Source organism: Colias croceus, chromosome 19 (genome assembly GCF_905220415.1).
Source record: "Colias croceus chromosome 19, ilColCroc2.1".
NCBI lineage: Eukaryota > Metazoa > Arthropoda > Insecta > Lepidoptera > Pieridae > Colias > Colias croceus.
Window position 1 is genome coordinate 1,101,422 of NC_059555.1, and position 17,668 is coordinate 1,119,089.

Consider the following 17,668-nt stretch of genomic DNA (forward strand, 5'->3'; position numbering starts at 1 on the left):
CGACGCCGGCATTTGAGTGCCTTAAAATCAATTGCGCGTGAAATCAGCTAACCAAGCGGAAAATATATCCGGAATACGACCTTTTCCGGTTTTGTTTGGGAACGAAATTGACTTGAATTCTTTAGGTTGTCTGACATTTTGAGAGGTAAGTTTTGAAGAGCGGTGTGAGGTGTGAATGTTTTTTATTGCCTGAAATTTTGTTTATTGAATTTTGGCTACTATTAAGAATCTTTTTAAGACACTTTTAAACTTATTCAACATTATTTTTATTTGGATACCGCGTGAGTATATTGTGTTGAGTAAAGTTATTGCATATTATTATGATTGAAAATGTTAATTAAAACGTTTAGGGTAACTTACCACTTCTTCCCACTCTCTGTTACTTATCACTAAATTAACTAACAAGATCACTAAATACCTACATAGAAACGAAACATCAGAAAGTCCAACGGCCATAACTAAATTTTCTCAAAGCATTAATTAACCCGATATTCAAATCGAAAGTCGACTCAATTTTTGCGACCGCCGTATGAATATTAATGGCGGTAATATTTCGTTAATCTTAAACAAAATTGCGATTATGTGCGCGGGTTTCTTGCGAGAGTGTTTAATTTATGCGATAGCACGAACTATAACATTTTAACTCCTAAGAAAGGGGCTCAGGGAAACGGCAGTAAGTTAAAATTTTAAGTTTTCGTAAATGTACAATTTTTGATGAGAAATAGTTAAGATAATTATATAACCTTAATGCAATTTTAATATCTTATAAATAACAATAAGATATATTAGTTACATTTTTTTCTAATACTAAAACGTAGAAATACTAAAACAACCTTTATAGGAACTGGTAGTAAAACACTTGACCCAGAATAATTTAAAAAATTCCTATAGAAGCATTATCGTAAATTGATTTGGTACCATTTGCTAAGATGATAATGATAGATCATTATATTTATAAATAAATAAATATTAAGTAAATTATTAATTGGATTTGTAGCAACCAGATAGATGTTGCATAACGATGATAATATTATGTAGATAAATTATATATCAAATACTATAATTACTATAATTATATATTAAATAAAAAAATCTTAAAATCAATCAACCAAAAACACGAAAATTGAACTTACCGCCTTTTCCCTGAGTACTCAGTGGCGATCCGGCTTAACCGAAGCCAAAAAGTGTACAGTCACGCTTCGAACCCGCCACCCCCCTCCCCCACCCCGCTAACTTCATAAGACTATGAATTTAAATACGTTAGTCGATGTCAAAGGGTCGTGTTGCATCCGTGGTGAGATTAAGATGTTGCTTTTTTTACTCTTAGCTTTTTAAGGAAAATAAAACCTTTTTTTAAAGTAAAACTTCTTTAGGCTCGTTGAGAGTAAAATTTCAAGGTCACATCATGGCAATACCTTAAGAAGAATTGAGGATTTTATTAACTTTGAATTTTGCCAAAGAAGTTTCCCACGTGAACGTTCTGATACGTGTGCTCGGCACACACGCTCTTTTTTTGTTTAAAAATGTAAGTAGTTTTGTTGAAAGTATCTGTGTCTGTTCATAATCATACAGTCCGAGTATCCTAGGAGTATAAATAAAATTATTTTACATATTATGTAATAAACGAAATAGGTAACTACAAAGAATTATAGGTAATATAAATGTCGATTTCAGAGTGTGTTTTGAATCGGTAATTTATCGTATCTCACTCACAAAATCTCAAATATATCATAATATTAAGTGTATGTGAAAAAGCAATTGCAGCTGTTGACTAAACAAACTGTTTAAGTTCTACTCGATATTAAGTTGAATGGATTAATATATTTTCTTTAATTTCCTATTTCTTAACGTTACTTTCCTTTCCTTTTCATAAAATATACAGTATATTCACATAGCATTCGAATATGACAAAAATTATACAATAAAACAAGTGTAATTATTATTAAAAAAACAAAATACCCGACTGCACACTAAAAAAAGAGTAAAATATTATTATGTCTTTATCCCGTGGGACTTTTAGGATAAAATGTATCCTATGACACTCCCGTAATCAAGACAAATCTAACGATACCTCATACATCAAAATCCATCAAGCCGTTTAGGCTACAGGTGGTCACAAAGGAAAAGACATACATACATACTTACATACACTCGAAAAACATTACCCTCCTTCTTTGGCAGTCGGGTAATAAATAAATAAAATTATACATCGCAACTACATGATAATAAAGCCAGAAAATAAATAAAAAGCAACATTTTAGCGTCCAAAACGAACTTTGCTTATCAACGGATTGCGACAGGATAAAAATATTCGGACCACGCCGCGTCGACCATTGCTCTTTAACTCCGTTTTATTGCTAATTCATGACCTATTAGATAGAGAGAATAATGATTAGATAGGTATATTTGAATCATTGGGTATCATAACTGTAAGTAGTTTTAAAAAGTCACTTTTTAATAAGAGTTCTTCATTCAATAATGTAAATAAATATTAAAAAAAATATATATTTGAACTGTATCTTAGTTGTATTATAACTGTAGGTACATAGATGAGCATTTTATTAGTTTTAATGGTTTATATGAACAGATCACAGATGTAATAAATTATAAAAGAAAAATATATTAAAATAACAACAACAAACTGCATCTAATCATTCAACATCAAACTTTTAAGCAATTTAACATACAACTATCACTGCTCCAATTAATAATACCTACTAATATTATAAATGCGAAAGTAACTCTGTCTGTCTGTCTGTTACGCTTTCCCGCTTAAACCTCTCAACTGATTTTGATGAAATTTGGCACAGACAATCTTTAGACCCTGAGGAAGAACATAGGCCTAACCTTTTATTGCGAAATATGTACCACGGGCGAAGTCGGGCCGGACCGCTAGTTAAACATAAGAAAAAATACCAAGAGAGAGCCTCAAAACCTGTTTACTTTACTTGCCTACAAGAAACTCCAGTCCCATCGTAAACATAGAAGCCGATACTTCAATCTAACGAATTATACACGAGATATTATTTTTATTTATCATAAAAATAGATTAATGAGCAATAAGTTCAGCCACCGTGGTAATGACTATATTAATGATGTGGCCGTAAAACATAATGACCTGTTCGAATTACATTATATTTGTTACAGCTTTTAGTTGTGAGGGTATTTTGATACTACCTAATACTACCACAGAATACTTAAAATAGTAGCGTACTACTAAAACCTACATAGTATAAAACAATATCACTTCCCGCCGTCTATGTGTCTGTATGCATAGAATGTGTCTGTATATGCATAGAACTTTAAAACTACTCAACAGATTTTGATGGATTTTTAATACCTAGATAGAGTGATTCAAAAGGAAGGTTTTAATATATAATTTACTAACTGTTCCACGCGGTTTCCCCCGCTTTGCTACACTCCTGTTGGTCTTAGCGTGATGATATATTGTAGCCTTATAGCCTTCCTCGATAAATGGGCCATCTAACACCGAAATAATTTTTCAAATCGGACCAGTAGTTCCTGAGATTAGCGCGTTCAAACAAACAAACAAACTCTTCAACTTTACAATATTAGTATAGTTTAGGTTTTAGAGGGCGAAGCCGCGGGCGGAAAGCTATAACGCTAGGAATGAAAACTCTATACATAAAGTCATGATGGTTAATAAAATATATATTTTTTAAACTAATATAATTAAAGTAATTTCAAACTTCTTCGATTAATTTATATTTATTCAAACACAATATGTTAATATACTTTTCCGAGTATAAAAAAAATAATCTGAAATAACTCAAAAGGCTCTACAAAAGATATTTATTTATTTATACCAATAGTATTCGTGTATTCATTGATTAGAAACACGCAAGGAATCGATAGAAACAAATACAATGCTAGCAAATTGCACCGGAACGCATTTTCTTTTACGAGCCTTGTTTACGTGCCCGGCGTTACTTGCTATGTTGTGTGGATGCGGTAGTTGGTAGTTCATTTAGATATTTTGAAGTGAAACTTCTTTAGGCGTGTTGAGAGTAAAATTTTGAGGTCGCATCATGGCAATACCGTCACATCATGGAGTAAGACGACGATTTTGGTATCTTTGAATCTTGCCAAAGAAGTTTACCTTCTGACACGTGTGCTCGGCACACACGCTCTCTTTTATTAAAATTAAATGAGGCGAGTTAAGGTTTTAGTAGTGAAACGAATATAGTTTTATCACATATTATACGATTTACACAGTATTCACGTAAGCCGAACCTACCTACGAAAATATATTATACTAGCTTTCCGCCTGCGGCTTCGCCCGCGCTTTCAAAGAAAAACCCGCATAGTTCCTGTTCCCGTGGGATTAACGGGATAAAACCTAGCCTATGTCACTCGTGGATAATGTAGCTTTCGAATGGTGAAAAAATTTTTAAAATCGGTCCAGTAGTTTATGAGCTTATTCATTACAATCAAACAAACAAACAATCAAAGTTTTCCTCTTTATAATATTAGTGTAGATATACTAAGAAATGTTTCTATTACCGAAAACTATATAATTATTGCTTATTATATCTATTATTATTTGATTCGCCACATCCATATTTACTTGTTTCTTGTACACGTACGTAATAGCGATCGCCTAATAGCCCGGGCTAGTTGTAGCCTCGTAAACTGACCGATACACGAAAATAATAAATACATCTATAGTTTGGATGTTTGTATGTATGTTTGTACCTCGATTACCTCAAAATTAGTGGACGAATTTTGATGCAACTTATAATTGCAGTATTATAATTGATGATTACAAGTTGTAAAATTGATAGATTTTGTCAGTGTTTTGAACAGAGCTGTATCAAAATGTTTCTCGTTATTTTTTTAAAACTTCTATATTATACTTATAGTTCATAACTAATCAACTCAAGTTATTTTTAATTTAACTTGAAGAGTAATTAAATAAATTAAAATTCTAATCCATAAAAGATTACTTTTCGTCTCTCAAACGAGAAACATCAGAAAATAGAGCACTCTTATATGGTATATCTCTCATTCAACAACCATAATAATTATGGGATATCACCATAAATAATATGTTATTAGAGCACATAAAATCCCACCTGATATATAAGTTTCATTAGATAATAAAGTCACAGTTTTATGACGTCATCTTTCCCCTATAAAATATTATCTATAATATCGAGATTAATTATCTGTAATAGTAAGGGCTGATTTTTCAATCGTTGGTTAAAACTTATTCGTTGAATAACGTATTAAACTACCATTTCAAATATGTATTCTTCTTGCCTGTAATTGACAGTTTACAGGTGACATTTTAATATTATCGGGCAATAGGTACCTACTTTATTCAACGAATAAGTTTTAACCAACGATTGAAAAATCGGGCCTAAGTTTAATAAACGAGCAACATTATTTTTGTACTAATTAGTACAAAAAATAATGTCTTCGAAAGACAAAATATCCACAAATTTTAATATACATACATCACATATTACCAGACACATATTAACGTAGAAATTTATATATTAAAAAAAAATTATTTCAACATCAAATTAAAAATATATACGTAAAAATTTTAGTAATGTAATGTATGTAAAAATAAAGAAGTGATTTCGTTCCATTTAACGCATTTATATCGACATTTTCAATAAATAAAAATAATTTCTCAATGGGTCATAAATTATGAGACTTCCAAAAAATGGTATACTGCAATTTTTATGTTCACATATATAACAGCTATATAACATGTATATGTATAATGTATATATATAATTGCTAAAATAAAATAAATATAAATAAAATATTTTCCACTTTCCACTATGTTTATAAACTTACTAGCTCATCGCCCGCGGCTTTGCCCGCTTTGTCTAAGACCAAATAAATTATATACTTAAACCTTCCTCTTGAATCGCTCTATCTATTAAAAAAAACCGCATGAAAATCCGGTGCGTAGTTTTAAAGATTTAAGCATACATAGGGACATAGGGACAGAGAAAGCGACTTTGTTTTATACTATGTAGCGATTATCCATTTATGTTTCGTCTAAAAATCGTCTCCTAATCTATTATTTATTATATTTAAATATCGCTTGTATTTTACTTAAATAGTTGCTTCTAATTCATCAAAACACACAAGCAAGTTTAAACAGACGATTGTATGAACCATTGAGTCCGCTATTATACCAAAACGAGTACCCGAGGTGATATGGTGGAATTAAAAACGCCTCAGGCCTATTGAGTAATATTCTTTTATACCGATTGCCTGCTTCAGGTGTATTGTACAAATGAAGGCTGTGCTGTGGTGGGGATAAGGGGAGAGCGGGTTCGATTCTGTTTGTGGTATGATGGTAAAACGTGGTTCTGTAGGTTAGTTACCTTCTATATAATAAAACTCGAGAACAACTGAACCGATTTCGTAAATACTTTTTATAGTACTCCCTGAAGTAGGATGGTTCTTATGGAGACAAAACGTAAACATGTACCACGGGCGAAGCCGGGGTGGACCTCTAGTTATTGTATTGAGGAGTGAGATGGAATTATTATTTGTTACAATTTTATTTTATTTCCCAAAAAAACGGTCTTGAAAGCTGTGTGCGAATTCTACTTCGATGACTTAACATTCAGTAAAATGTTATAAGAACATTCCAAAATGTAATACTTAATTAGTTATTAAAAGTAGGTTATTCCTTTTTAGCAGAAAACTCAATCGTCTTCAAGTTCGTTTATGAAAACATACAGCTGAATTCGAAAGCTCTATCATTAATAGATTAGGTACAGCTGAATTCCTAACCTAACCTAAACCTCCTTTTTTGTAGTCGGTTGAAAATAAACGCAAGTGAAGCTACTTGTCATAACGCAAGTCGGCGGTTAGGTAGAATAAATTCAGGTTCGCTATTTTGTTGGTCATAATGAACGCTAAGATTAAGATTTGTGCTTGTCCTTTTGTTTGCATTGTGTACCTAGGAGGTACGGTCAGCAAAATATTGGAACATTTTTGGATTTCTATATGAAATGTGAAGGAAATTATTTGGTGAATGGAGATTGTTTTTTAGACATTGGAGGTAAATTAAAATAAGGTACAAAGAGAAATAAAGAAAATGTTTGAAGCTAGAAAACCACTACTTTTTACTATACTTGTAGTAATTCTGGCGAGATATTTTTATTTCAAATTAATTTCTTCCTCAATTATTTGGATTTTCATTTCATAAATTAATTCTCAAAAATATTGATGATATTTTTTTGCGAACCGTACATATCGCCGGAGGCAAGATTCTCCAGTAAAATGCACGTGTATAGAGAGAGCTACCGAGTTGACAGTACGGTGCAAACCTGCTATTGTGCGACTGCAGCGACTGGTCGTGTGACTGTGTGACTTGGTGGACAACTTAAAATATTTTTGTTTTCATATAGAGTAATTTTCAAATATTGGAACGAAGTTCCTTATCGCACGTTGTGAAAGGGGGCTAGACGGAAAAAATTCTTACGAAAAGTTGTCACGACACTTTTTGCTAGAGTTGTGCGGCGTTCGGTGTGCGCGTGGTTCTCTGTCTGTCGCTCTCTCTGACTTAACACTTCGTTCCATCCGGATGTCCCTTGACATCGCTCAAGTTTTTTTCTTCATCATTCTAATGCGAGAATCATTTTGAATATTTTACGGATTTAAATCTCGATTTATTTATACAGACGAACGCTACAATAACTTCAGTGAAATTCTTCTCCAACAGTGGAAAATAATTAATCGTGTTATTTATCCATTTAATTTAGCTATTAATGGATTTCCAGTCCATAAACAGAAACACATCATAATAATATATAAATCTTTGATAGTGAGAAGAAGTTTTAACGTTCCTAACATAATTCAAGCATTCATTAAACACAAGAAGATAAGAAAATGCAAACACTATATCTTAATATATCTTTGCAATCTATACCGCTATAAAGAAACCCATACAACCCACAATTGGTTCAGTTAACAAAATCGTTCATGTTAACGCAAAGTGCGCTCCGACCCTAATCAGTATCGGCTGACAATTATCCGTGTAATAAGGAAAACCGTTACTGGCCGGCAATAATTGCTTATAGAGTTGCCCAATCGATTCCGTGTTAGGCTGTTTACACATGATGCCAATTATGAATTGAAAAAAAAAATCTTCATTGAAAAAAGGTTTAAAATAATACAGATTATACATTTGGGGAAACTAAAGCCTGTGTTAGTTCAGAACAATGTTAAATGTTATTAATGCAACTGGGTAGTTTAGAGAGGACACTATTACTACTGTTAATACCTACCTAATATGTCCATAAAAGCAAAATGAATCTGGTTATGTAATAATCAATAGACAATTGCCTACGCTTGAAAGAAATTTAAAATTAGGTCTAAACGAACGTCTATACAAATAAATAATATACGTAAGTTTATCGTCCATATGTATGTTATCAATCTTAAATAAACAGTTTTTGTAACATATTTTTTAAGCGAATGAACGCTTGAAGTCTTTCATCAAACTCTATAATAAAATGTCAACTATTCTATCGCCCATTTTCATAGTGATGTCCACACTAGAGTTTTCCAATATGAACAATAACAGTTGAAAGCCGAATAAAATCACCATCAATTCGTGCAGTCGACATAACGGCCCACTGTGTATTGAACAACCTGGATTGTATTTATTGCTAGTGATGTTCGAACTATAGATAAAACTTTAAAGTATAAAACATCGATATGTGAGGTTACTGGAAATAATATATTTTAACTCGTAAATACGAAAAATTGGATATGTTACAACACTGTAAAAAAAACTAGCTACCCATGAGCAGACTTATAATTTCATAGCTTCTGGGTATATTCTACTTAGCTTATCTGTATTTTAAAATGACAAATTCAAAAATGAAAGGAAATAAGTATATACCTTTTACCTAATTAATATATCAGTGATTCTATAGGTATACCATTTTATTCAAATTATCCATTTAATCCGCAAAAATTAATTGTCAAAGGGCATCGACAGTGCATTTACTACTTTCAAGCTTACTATAGAAAGTAGAAACAACAATTTCATTTTTCTACACTAAATTACCTGGTAGCTCGCGGCATCGCCCACTTATTTTACAAGTTAAATTATCTAAACTTAAACTTATTTATTTATATGAAGTTAAAGCGTGGAGTTTAAAATATATTTTTTCAATTGTATAAGGTGACAAATATTAATGGCGAAAACTTGATATAACTGGCGAAATTGGTAGTTAATAAACGATATAAAGTAAATCTAGTACAATAGTACATAGTCTATAGTTTTTATGTAAAAAAAGCTTGTTTTTCTCAAATTAACGAATGGTTATGAAGAGCCTTGATGTATTAAATTTATAGCGTAAATATAGAGCACTGTGCTTTATTATATCATATCGACATATCGATAAAATCTATCGACACAAACACATCCCCATGACCTGTCCATTTCACACACTCAATAACAATTGCGGCCGTGTAATTCGGCAATTTAATTAATAATTCAACCAATAATATAATTGCTAGTGTAATATTTTGTCGACATCGCATTACTACTGGTTTATTTATGTAATTGTTCAGCAGAACACATCAATGGTGATGTTTTATGTCTGTTAGTCTGTATCTCATAAATGAAGTTATCTTTTTGGAGTAATAGTCAATATATGCCGCCTTTTAGAAGAGATTACCGGTTCTTTTTTTCAAATTGCTGCTTCTGTGCCTATATGGATAATATAAATAAATAAATATGTATAAGTTAAGGATACACACATAGATATAGTAATTAAAAAAAAAACTTTTTATTAGTTCGAATATTTACAGACTAACCTAAAATACAACCTAATTATATGTGTACTACGTACACTGCAGCGGCATTCTTTTACTTTTATGTTCCTTCAATAATTGGAGGAAGGAAAGGATTATTATGTATTAATTTATTTTCTTATTGTCTATTTTCTTTCCTTGAAACAAACTGAGCGTTAACAATTAATAACGCTAATCAAGTTTTATTCGAAAACAGGGAAACCCCCGCGATGACTTGAATCAATAACGTCACAGAGGACATTATGGTAGATTTATTAGAGTAGGCTTATTAGTTGAGACAGACCAGACACGTAGAGTTAGTTAGATTTAGAGAGTACATGAAAAAATTATACTTTATACATGTTTATTTTTTGCATCCAATATTCATTATAGGGACTCAATGTGAAAACAACATTTTCATCAAATAATAATTTTGCCTAAAGTACAAGGCTCAAAGTTGTATGTAGTTTTCAAATGATAAATATTAGGTCAGTTAAGCTGGCTGATAGATGATAAGAATAGGATTACCTATATGTACTTTTGTTATGCTTTTTGTTGTACATAGAGCAAGTCTATTCGGCATTTTTAGTAACGTTTTATTTACAGGTAAAGTGATTTTATATTAAGACAATGTTTAGTTAGTACAGAAAACAATCAATGGAAACTAGTGTCCGCACCATTATATATGGAGACGCTAAGAGGAAACGTATTATTTAATCATAATTTAATAACACTACACAGTCTTAAAATTTTAGCTAATAAAATTAAATAAATATATTCGCGCGTCTATAGCTTCCTAACTCTACTTCAGCCAATATACAAAAGTCGGCAAGAATGCGACAAAGTATTGGTGTATAAAAACCAAATGCTAGTCTTGTCCCACGTTTAATATACTTCACGGTACAGTCGTTAAGAACAAGATATAAGGGATTATAATTGTTATTTGTTTGTATTAAAAAATAAGTTTTGAAAAGTTCACTTTTAACAGAAATAAAGTAAATTAATACTTCTTCTTAGTCTTACATCACAGGATTAATTTCATATTTTAATGGATTATTAAAGAATTATTGAATACGTACCTAAGACTTAAAATAAATAAAAGTGATCATTACATTTTCACATGTATTGTATTAACTACTATGAAACTATGAAAGAGGATTTTACTAAGAAAGAACCGAGCTTATAGCTTTTTTTAAGCTGTACTCATCCTTTCCAGTTCATTTCTTTATTCCTGTCTTCAATTCTTTCTTCACCCCTTACTGTTGAAAGTGACTTCTGCAAATTATCATGGGCGTTCGCGGTTGCTTATCATAAAGTGACTCATCAGCTTAGTTGTCCACTATAAATAAAAAGTACGGGTGGCACTCGGGGACTGCTGCGGTAAAGCTATTGCATAGCATGCCGTCAAGCCACACCTCCGTGCCTGTCGGAGTGGGGAGCGTGAGGTTTTTCGTTACGCAATTTCTGGATTCGGTCCCCGCGCTCGAGGCCCGCGATAGAAGCTATGCAATAGCTTAAAAAAGAAACCAAAACTATAATTAAAAGATATATTTCAAAAGCACTTCTCCATACAACTATCCACAATATGTCACTAGACGCCACAGTACAATAAATAAATAGCCCAAATTCCGAAGTGACCAGTCCAACCAATAAAGCGGCTAGGGGTAGATAAATATTGCAACCCTTAGCATTTGTTACACCACTTAACAGAAATCGGTTGGTGTCTTCGGGAATCTTCTGTTTGGGAATAATTAGCTGGAATTGCTGGACTGTTTTCGAGTGAAATAAATTTTGATGAAGGTGTGAGTTTTGTTGTTATTTTTGTTGATGGATAAGTGGGTATTTTTGAGAACATATTGAAATTTGTAATTTCTTATATTCATTAAATCAGAGTTGTAATATAATCTTAGTGATTGTGATCCCATACTATACACTACATAATACTATACTATACATAACTTTAAGGTCTATGATATATAAAAGAGCTAGATACGTTACCCGCTCTCTATTTTGGCAAGAAAAAACTCAGGTAAGTGCCCGAGTTTCACTTAGTCACGCACCATTCAGCGTCGTGGCTGGACGTTCTTTTTGTATTTTAATCGGCAGTTGTTATTACGAAGTACATGAGTGAGACATGTATTATGTCTCGTGCGTGAGAGTGAAAGAGAGAACAACTGTATTGGTGATAATGCGTTAGTAAGTAGGTATGTATTAATTACGCTGTTTTTTAGTGCAATGATGTTGGCGTATGCCGCGTCTACTAGTATAATAGGTCATTGTTTAAGGTACGTTTTTAGCTTAAAGTTATCGTATCAAATAATAATAAAAAATCTGTCTCCAAAAGTATACACAGAAATGAGAGAGTGTTGAATTGATTCATACATCTCAACTTACCTTTTCAAATAGGTAGGTATGCAATTAGGGGAAACCGATATCTATATGATATTTTATAATATCTAATATCTCGTTTTCTATATACAATGTCAAGGTGATTGACATAATATTAACGTAAATGTCAAGTAGTAACTGTATTTCAAACATATCAGTCACGTATATCATTAGTGACTTCAATCATGTAACTTTGCATGTAACTATTTAATATTTTTTTTAATCTAATATATAAGGCCGCCTCTTGTACAAACTTTGCCTTTTTTTATATTTGTTATTTTGTCCTAATTTTTGTTTGTGCAATAAAGTGTTATAAATAAATAAATAAATAAATAAAAATAGTTTGGAAAATCCAAAAGTGCACGCCTCATAATCTCATCCTTTACAATAAAATTGATTATTTATAAAGAGTACGTGACTATAAATATAAAAATGAAATAAAATAAAACATTTGGAAAAGTAAAGAAAGCGGTACCGTAATAATTGAGCTATTTTTCTTGTGGCCCCACCTAGATGTGAAACTGCGCAGGTTTAAGGGACTGACTACCAACTTATTTTTTTAAACCTTGGCTTATAGTATAAAGAATCGAGTTTATAATGGTGAATTTTGAGTACACTATAAATAAAAAAAAAGTCGATATTTTTTTTGTTTATTTAATAACAATTAAACCACATCGAATCAGACCCTGAAAAATGAAAGGGTTCTATTCCTGAGCATACTCAAGCGTAAGAGAAAAAAAAAGACTCGATTAGTAAAGTATTTCGGTCGCTATCGTGTTAACAAGAAAAAGGATCCGCACATACAGACACACGGACGTCCAAGACAGAACTTTTTTAAACTGTTTTTTAACTAGTTTAAATAACAAAAATGACATCAAAAATATCATGAACGTTAAAAATAGTGTTTTTTCTTAATATGTGTGTGTATGTATTATCTTACAAGTGCAATGTATGATACATAAAGACATTTTAAGTTTGAAAAATCAGATGTTTTGCGCGAAGTGACAGTAGTACCCACCTCAACGCTTCGCTTATGAGGCGTGCAATTATCATGTCGCGGTGTTTGTTGTTTAACTCCTCTGAAACAGCTTGATCGATTCTCATGAAATGTTGTTCGCATATCGGCTTCAGCTAGATGTGCTAGGCGTATAAAAATTTTAAAATCTGTAATTTTTTTTAAGCCTTAAAAGCCTTAAATAGTGTGCCTTTTGAGTTCCTTCATTGGTTATGCCAAGCCAGGAAGCTAACCAACAAGTCAATATTATATTTTATTATGAAAGCACTTATAGGAGAACATCCGTTACAAATCAATACCTTCATACCATTATTCATAGATTCAAATTGAAAATAAAATCATACAAATCAGAACAAGATTGAAAATTAAAGCCATAAACATTTATTGAAATTGAAACTATGAAAGTTACTTTCTCCTTGAACCTAACAAAAATCTCAGTATCTAGAATCGAACATCTAGATCTGAAAACACAGTTACCGACATTTCCGAAGGTTAAGACGATAAAACAATAGAATATTATTTATCCGCCGATCGGCACGCGACATTCGACTGCAGTGTCTCTGTCAGTCCTTATGTAACCTAGAAAGGATTGCTAATGTGGTGTGGAAGAGGCTTTTTTATACTCACGTAGTATAAAAAAGAGCTGCGTGTCAGAAGTGCGAAACTTCTTACCAAAATCGTCGCCTTACTCCATGATCTGACGGTATTGCCATGACGTGACCTTGAAATTTTACTTTCAACACGCCTAAAGAAATATCGACGAAAAAGTTGCTTATATTATATGCTACTATGTCTGTACTAAATTACATATAGATCCGATCAACTGCTTTTGTGTGAAAGAGTAACAAACATATTACATCCATACATACCTACTGATTTCGATTCATTCGCTTAATTAAAAATGTTAATATGATCTTATTATACATAAACGCACCTCTGATATTGTCATTTAAGTTTTGAGAACATGACACCTTTTTATGTGTTACCACATGGCCATTAAATTTTTAAGATCCAGTTTACAGTTTTTTTTAAAAACAAAAATAAAACTGCTACTTCATTAGCTTTCGTATTATTTTACCAATTCATAAAAAATATGATTATTTTACCAACTCTTTAAAAATAAGAGAAACGTTCTATTTTTCCAATACTTCCATATCCACACTAACCCAGCCTGGAACAGTGAACATTCCAAGAATGTAAGTACAGTTGCATTCATAAAGCCTTATCTTTGCTATTGGAAGGGGATATATTTTTACTGATAGCAACCCGACGGTTGACCTCAGAAATTTATGGGCTATGGCAATACAGGACGGTGAAGTGTGTCATGGTCTCATTCAATAGTGAATTATGGCTTTTAGGGTTTGATACTATAGATGTATTACGATTTTGTTATAATATCGAAGCACATTCGCGCGAATATCGAGACGAAGTGCCAGGCGAATGACGAACACGACTGTGTGATTAGGTATTAATTAGATCCTTTGGTGCCTCTCCGAAAGTGGCATAAACTAAAGTTAGACATTTAGCTGAAAAAAAAATTGTTTTATTACATTAATAAAATGCCAAAGAAATACATACACTACAAGTAATACACATAAATATATAGCTCAAAGAACAAAATCCTCGTTCTAGCGCAGTCAGACTTATAAGTCTATCAAAGTAGTTATGATTTCATGTATTATTTTACATATTGTGATTTATTATTTTTATTGATCGGTCCATCTAGATCAAACGGGGCATTCTAACCTTCTTTTAATGTAAACAGCCGTAGAGCATTCTTTTATTGTGTTCTTGTTGATTCTATGCAATGTTCTAATATTGAACAACACTGAATACGAGTTTTCGTTTACACTAAAATATCACGAAAGAATGCTCTTCCTATGACTCTTGCTCTATTTTAGTTTGATCTAAACGCATCGTTACATGTATTTCTAATGAAGTAATTAATTATTTATACATAGCAAAGAATAAAGATACAACTATGATTTTTTTCAGCAACTTTCCCACCTATAAAATAGTTGTATTTATATTGTTACCATATTTATGATTAGAAATAGTTTCGCGTGATTCCTACGTTTTTGCCTTGAAAGGAACTTAGTTAGCGAATGCTCAGTGGATGTTAATTTGACTCATTAAACAGCGCAAAGACAATTATGTAGTTCTCTTGTAGAATTATTTTAAGTGTTCTTTGCATTTAGTTATGTATTGTATCTTTTTTGTTGTAAGTATATTCAAAGAATTGCTGCGTCCCGCGGTTTCACCCGCGTAGTTCTTTAATGAAATATCAGAATGATAAGTAGCATAATATTATGTTACTGCTTATTACGTCGGCTCTCTGATTCTCGTCGGCTATCAGAGATTAGCCGGAACAAACACACAAAATAAAATTTTAAAAATTATTTATAGGTAGGTACTATGTGATCGAGTTATTTATCTTACTAAGTATAAAATATCTTTAAATTTGTAGCCTTAAAATGCTAATACATTACCTAATCATCGTCACCTATCATTGGTCCAAATACTATACACAAACCATGATTAAACTTGGCCATAATTTGCAATTATAAGTGGCGACTACAAGAAGCATCTTTCGAGTTTCATTTCAGTGTTCCAGAAGTCAGAACTTTCCAAGCGTCAAATACCAAATTAATGACGTCACGGACTCAATTTATAAACATTTGAATTTCGGATCGGTTACATTTCCGAAAACTACGATTTGAAATTCAGTACGCGAGTTTGAAATAAGTGATGCATGATCACGGGTCGAGCGGTCGTTGAAATGTACATCTGTTTGATAAACAACCTTATATAAAAGAGATAGAGTCGAAAATGCAGTGACTGTTCGAAAGTCCGTGAATAGTCTGTCCGCCAAATGAACAAGTCGCGACTTATTTTGTACGTTATTCAAATCGGGCCAATATTTATGTACAGGGTGTTTGGAATTTTTATTAAAAATGTGTACGGATTATTTAATGACGGTGAATATATTTAAGGCGTATACGAAACAGAGTGCTTCTGTAATTATTTCTTGAAAATATTGGAATAGAAAGCTAGCTTTCCGCCCGCGGCTTCGCCCGCTTTATCTAAAACCTAATAAGTTATATACTAAAACCTTCCTCTTGAATCACTCTATCTATTAAAAAAAAACCGCATCAAAATCCGTTACGTTGTTTTAAAGATTTAAGCATACAAAGGGACATAGGGATTAGGGACAGAGAAAGCGACTTTGTTTTATACTATGTACCTAGATTTTTCTTCGAATAGTTTGTAATGTAAAATTTGTAGTTGTAGAGGGAGAGATGAGATTAACAAGAAAACGTAAATATGTACCACGGGCGAAGCCGGGGCGGACCGCTAATAGTTCATACAAATAAATTTAACATCACCAATAGATAGAGAGATAATAGACAGCTTCTGTATCAAAGCTTATTAGGTACTTCTTCCTATCTTTGGAGGGATAAACTGTGCAGTGTACACCTGGTTCCTAAAATCTAAAGAATATAAATAATATGTTTAAAATTTAAGCCAGTACGGTCAGTATTTAATTACATTTGTCTTAATTATGATTTCGTCACAATCCAAATAATATTCATTTCACAAATTATGGGAAATTTAGGTATCATTATTTTAAACTCTATTTATTAACAAATATACTAGCATACAAAGACAAATTTATTGACCCTTGTCTAAGACGCCAATAAGATAACTTCAAGACCTAAGTACACACATACTACTACGTATTTATTTCGCTACACACCCTGTATAACCAGCCGATAGATATTGTAGCGCCTAGCAAGTAGATAGTGCCTTTTCTTCGTACCACTTCCGCTAACGATGTCATTCGGTGTTCCGCGCTGACGAGTTATTGAGACTTTTTCAAGAGACATTCCCCCCTCCCCACCGCCGCCCGCCGGGGCCGGGTAGGATGCCTGGATGTGGCCTGTAATAAATATCGACTTAATACTATATTATTTTACACGGCTATGTGCTCCAAATAAGAAAAGGATTGATTCTGCATTGTGTATAAGATCTGAGGTATACAATTAAGGGTGGTTTTTCTTTGCTTGGTAAAAAGTTATCCTACCAATAAAAACCACAATGAAAAAGGTCTGGTAACTTTGTAGTTCTATAATGAGCATAAACCATATTTGTAGAAGGTCAAAAACATGTCTCAAGACGCTAGTTACTAGATATTATTCTGTGCTTCAGGATGAATGTATTTTCGTGTTTTGGCACACAAATAGCCAATCAACTGTTTTTGCGAGAAAGAGTGACAAACAAACAAGTTTGTCTATTACGCTCATGCTGTATCGGTCCAGTTGTTACGGAGCCTATTCACTGCTTTCCGAATCGATGGTAAATGTTAAAAATATGTTATGACGATTCAAAAGTTCTTCTAGAAGAAGTCTAATTGAACAAATAAATGTTCGGGTTTGAGTTTGAGTTACATACAGAGAGCAA